Genomic DNA, 6,000 nt, shown 5'->3' with positions numbered 1-6,000 from the left:
ACATTGAATAAACAAGCACGTGCTAAGCTTGAATCCTGCATGGTTTGGAATAAGTGTGGCGACTCCTCTCTCACCTCCCCACTCCTCAAAAATCCCATCCTGGTAAAGTATGGCGTTGACTTCTGTTTTGTAATTTTTTTTAGTATGGGGACAGGGGAGTGGGGATTCTTTTGGAATTTTTTTACCAGTGTGCTAACTTTTTGGGATGGTATGTTCATCACACTATACTGGATGTTAATGAAATATGAGTGACTAAAAAGTATAAATTGATGATGTATCATGGTCTTGGATATTATTTTGGTCTCTTAAAGGATAACCAGTACCATTTTAAAAGTTATTGAATCTTTCCTTGGACTTCAGTGTTTTTAAGCCCTTGGGTATTAGATTGAAGGGCATGTGAGGCTTAACCAGTTTTTTCCAGATTGCATGGAAACTGCTTCATTGCTTGAGATGATTATTTGCGCGAATATCTTCCAAATGTTATTCATTAAACTGGTCCTGCTTGAAGAGCCTGGAGGGCAAATTGGTTCACAGGTACTAGTACACTTTTGAGTGCCAGTATTTTTATTTAAATTTGAGCTGGTCTGTTTTTAGGTTGCTGAATGTGGTTGTATTTGGAGTGATATTTGGCAATTCTTTATTTTGCTGTATTTGTTTATACAGCTAACGATAAAGCTTGTTTACCATAAATGGAAATCAATGGTTTTGATGTTATGCAAATTGGTTTTGGGATGGGGAGGGAGAGGGTAATAAATCTGTCTCAGAAGTGGTGGCTGTCTAAAAAGGATCACACCTTGATCGACCTTGGTTTGTGAATTCTTGGATACAAGTATTGAGCTAGTGTGCCAGGAAAAGGCTTCAAAGTGAGGTCAGTTAAATGTGAGTAAGAACTGTCTTAAAGGTATGGTTTGAAGATTGAAATGCAAGGTATTTTAGGATTGTTCACATATTAAGAAGAAGTGAAAAACTTATTTTTCTTTTTCAGTTAGTCACAGCCTTGTACATTTTATTAGACCAATGAGATGGAAGGGGATTAAATCCCTGATTTAAACATTTTTTTGTGTAGTTTTGTAATGAAATTGAAAAGTGCTTTGCATTCATGTTAAAAATTATGATGGATAATAGCAGTTATAGCAAGGAGTAAGACTTGTTCAAATGCTGGGAATTGTGACATTTTTGTAAAAATGAAATTATTTCTATGAAGATTTAAGTACTGAAAGTTGCTTCAGCTGTAGTTTTTGTAGTACAGATCTAAATATGTAAAGGATTAAAATGTTGTAGAGGGTCATCTAAAGTGATATAGAAAGTTGGGAGAGAGGGGTTTTGTTTTTTTCCCCCCCTTGAGAACTGTTTTCCAGACGACTTGCAAGATTCTGATGATGCCTAATGTTCCACCTGCTTATTGGCTTCTGCTGAGTCTGCTGCACCCATTTCAACATTCTGATGGTACCTAATGCTTGGCCTGCATACTGGTTCCTGTTGTGTCTGCTGCATCCATTTCAACATTCTGATGGCACCTAATGCTTGGCTTGCCAACTGGCTCCTGCTGTGTCTGCTGCATCCATTTCTGTAGTTGCTGATCTTTCATTTTGTGGCTTCCTCAGGAAGTAAAATATACGGTAATTCAAGATCATTTTTGTCATACAGTAGTATGAAGATGTATTTTTAGTCAGAAGTGGAAGATGTGTTTTATCACATTCAGAAAAATAAGACCCGATGGCCTTGTAAACTTTTACCATTTGATAGGTTTGAGAAGGATTAGTTAGGCTCATGGCTTTTTTTATTAATGTTGGATTTGCAAAATACTCTTAGTTTGTATTCAAGTTAAAATACAACTGATAGCAGCAGAGACTATGAGTATTGATGCGTGTTGAGCAATTTTTGTGTAGATGATATCCTTAGAGCTGCTTCAGCTAACCATCTACAGCCATTATAATGGCTTCATCACTAATTAGAACCACAAGTGGTAGTGATTTTTTTTTTTAAAGCGATTATGGGAGTTAGGCAAGGGGTTAGGTATTGTCTCTTTTTGCCTTGAGAACTGTTTTCCAGCTGACGTGCAAGATTCCAATGGTGCCCAATGTTCAGCCTAGAGATTGGCTTCCACTATGTCCACTACTTCTTTTTCTGTAGATGATGATTGTGCAGTTTGTCGGCCTACAGAATATGCGGTAATTTAAGATCATTCGTGCTTTGTTTACAGGCCAGCCATAAAGAACTCACAGATTAAAGTTTTTGCATTTTTTTTGTTAATTCACTCTGATTTTGCAAAGTACATAGTTTTGTAAGGGAGAGAGAATTTTTTTCTGTGAAAGCCTACTTGCTGCTTAAGCAAATGAACATTAGCCATTGTAATGGCTTAAATTGGTGTGTAAACAAATAGTTCGTTAAAAAGGCATTGAAATTGATAAGACCATCATTGGACCATCTGTTGAGAGTGGGAAAGGGCTTAAGGGATTAGGTATTTGTTTCTTTTTGCATGAGATCTGTTTTCCAGCCGACAAGAGATGGTGCCTATATTCAGCCTGCAGATGGGCTGCTGCTAATGTGTCCACTGCTTCCTTTAAGGTGCTAACAGGGCAGTTTGTCTACCTCAGGAAGTAAATGTACAGTCATCGCCTTGATATGATCAACGAAGTAGATTTGAACGAGTTTTTGAAAATGGCAGAGAGATGCGGGTGCTGCATTTGATCAGAGTATTGCAACAGAGTAGTGTTATGGGGTAAGGTCTTAATTTTTCTAAAGTTGATATCTTAATGATGGGGGCAACATTTATTATTATGGTTTGATAATGATGATTAAGGGTTTGAAGGAATGGCTAAAACTCTTTTCTGAATGGGTTGGTGGGGTAACTATTGTTTTCCTGAGAACTGTTTTCCAGCTGGCATGCAAGATTCCAGCGATGCCTATTGTTCTCCCTGGATTGATGAATGATTCACAGCTGCTAAAGCGTCAAAAGGCTACTGCATCAGTTTCTCTAAAGGGCTGACCTTGCTGTTTTCATCTTCCTTGAGCAGATTTTCCAGGATCGATTTCTGGGGCATTTTGTGATGAGGAAAACTGCCGTCGTGTATGCTTGCAAGTTTCTTTAATCCTTATTTTTAGCATTTTTATAAATTGACCGTTAGAATGTTTGCATAGAAGAATGCAACATATAGGTACCTGCTTCTTCGTTTGTCGTTTTGAATCCAAGGACTTTTTTTTTAAAAGTAAGTGGAATTTTTTTTAGTAGAAAAGTGTCACTGGTGAGAAAACACCATTAACCAGAGATATTTCTGGACTGTGCTACCATAGAATGGATACATTTGTGGTAGCACAACGCTAGAAAAATGTCTGGGTATGCTGGTCAGAGCATTGGGAAAATCCTACCTCCCCCTCCTTCACAGGAAAAAAAAAAAACGCCTGAAGGAGTTAGGGTTGGGTAGCCGGCTCGCAGCAATGTGGCGCTTAAAACTTCACATTAAGAAAAATTCAACCTATTAAAAACTTCAACAAAAACTAATATTAAATAAATGTCATCAAATTTTCTCTGGTGTTCTGTCGTCAATGGAAGTGGAAGTGAGGAGTAAATGGAGTTGACTACAGACGTGAAAGATTTCTAAAATCTTTTAATGTGACGTGGGGAGTGGGGACGAGAGTAAGGAGAACGGTTGAGAATGAATAAGCTGACAAGCAAGGCATTGTTCGGAGCTCTGGAGATCATCAGAATGAGTTGACGCAATGTGGAAGTAGCCAGTTGACTGTGAAAATCCTTGTAGCGTTTTGTCTACATACGTTTTTGCATACGTCTACGAAAGAGTACGAACAACGAGCAGTATCCGATACCCTATGCAACCACCAAGGTGCCCTTTAAAGTGCTCACGTGCGTTTGTTGATTTTGGGGTGGGCTAAGTAGCTAGTCTTATACCGTCTTTTATTTAAAGTGAATAAATTATGAATTGCGGTCACATCCTTAAAAGAGGGGGGGGGGGGTACTGGTGTTCTATAAAGTGCATTCACATTCTCCAGCACCACGCTTTAAAAACTCGTTATAGTCCTCTGAGAATCCAGGGGACGTAACAACTGCTGTCTTTAAAAGTATGGATGCCGCTTCTTCAGTGTGATGGTCCCTAACTTTAAAATGACAAACCTGGGAAGGAAAATAAAATACGGGCAGCGAAAAAAATATGAGAAGCTGAACTTGGTACAAATGAAGAGACAGAATACGGGCAGCGAAAAAAATATGAGAAGCTGAACTTGGTACAAATGAAGAGACAGAGGCAGCCTTAGCAGTATGCGTGGCCCTGGGCGAGTGTCGTGTGCGAGGCCGATAGCCGTAGGTGTTGGCTACATACACAAGAACCTCCTATCGCGCCCCCCTTCCCGAGGCGGTGGGTCTGGGGCGATTGCCCCAGAGGCCTCTGTAAGGAGAAAGACAATTTAAACAACCGTACGAAACGATTTGCGACTGTTAGCTGTCGCCATTCAAAACAAAGGTGAGTTTGAGATATAAAAACGCTTTGCAGTTCTGTTTAGTTAGCTCGGTTATTGATATTCCCAGTCTTCAAAAGTTCGCACCGACAACCGGAGGGTTCAAGGGGGTGACAAGTGAGGGGAGACAAGGAAGTGAAAAAAAGGCTGCAAAGACAGCTACAAAACTTACTATTACTTCAGTCCTGATAAGAGAATGGCTAATAAAAGTGTGCACGACATATGTGAATCCTGCTCTCTCTTGTACCACTATCCATATACAGCCTTCGAACAAGTGCCGCATCCAGAGAGCAGGCCTGACGAGAGGGGGGGGGGGGCAGGGGTCTGGTGTACCCGGGCCCTCGGCTGTCAAGGGGGCCCGGCCTTGGTCAGTGGATTTTTTTTTCTTCTTCTCCTTTTCTTTTTCTTTTAAAGAAAGGTCTAAGGACAGAACACCCAAGCATTACACATGGAGAAGTTGAGTTTCAAGTCTGTAGAATACAAATTAAACATTATATACTGGGAAAATAATTTACGATTACAAGTACAAGGGGCCCGGAGAGGTCGTCTGTCCCGGGGCCCGGGCTGGCTCTCTGCGGCCCTGCCAGAGAGGAACATGAAATAGAAACACCCCACCTCCAGCCGGTCAAAAAATGGCAGCAAGTGGCCTGCGTACTTTATCCAATCCCCCACAGTAACAAAATGCTATGGGTAGCAACTTATCCGGTTTTCCTGCTACCCGACTTTTTTTTATCCCCCTTTAACCCAGAATTTTATAGAAACAAGCCCCATTCTGTTGCCATGCGCGGCCACAACCCATCTCTCACTGTGCGTACTCTCCTGCCATAGCCACCGAAAATTCCGCCCACCGGTGAGTACACTATCTGTGCGACCCCCCAGTGAGAAAGGTCCGGGACTGCCCGGCCACTTCCACGTAGGACATACCTAGTCTTTTTTTTTAAAAACAACCTGGGTGAATAATGCTCTCTCTTCACACACACACCACAATTGCGAAACAACCTCTGTACGTGTGCAACACGATGAATACAGTACGTGTCTCTGTGTGCACATGAGTAGTCTCGCTTGCAACAGGTCGTTCCCGCAAAACCAACGGCCAGAGCGGTTTCATGCTCCCAACGGTGGCCAAGCAGTCTCAATTTGATCAAGATTTGTCCCATTGCAGCATATAGAATCATCAGTTGTCACTCTGCACAGGCATGAGGAGCGGAGTGTAACCTCCGTCCACTGAGTGCTGTACCTTCCTCCTGCTCGTCTGAGATTTTCCCCCTTTGTCCCTTCCAAGGACATAAAATTATACGGTCTCCGGGCGGTCAGCAACGCCTCAGGATCACCCAGCGGGTGCATGTGCAAATTTATGTTTGTGTATGTGGGCTATAGCTCTCGGACTCTAACTCTGTAAAATGATCGCAAAATCCGGATCGAGGTGTCTGTCACAAAATGCAGGTCCAAATAAAACATATGAAACTTTTTAAGCTACTTGAGTCTCGATTTTGGTTTGAGCAAATAGAACGGGTATGTGTGGGAGATAGG

Source organism: Pomacea canaliculata, linkage group LG8 (assembly GCF_003073045.1).
Source record: "Pomacea canaliculata isolate SZHN2017 linkage group LG8, ASM307304v1, whole genome shotgun sequence".
In the NCBI taxonomy this organism is placed as follows: domain Eukaryota; kingdom Metazoa; phylum Mollusca; class Gastropoda; order Architaenioglossa; family Ampullariidae; genus Pomacea; species Pomacea canaliculata.
This window is presented reverse-complemented; position numbering follows the sequence as displayed.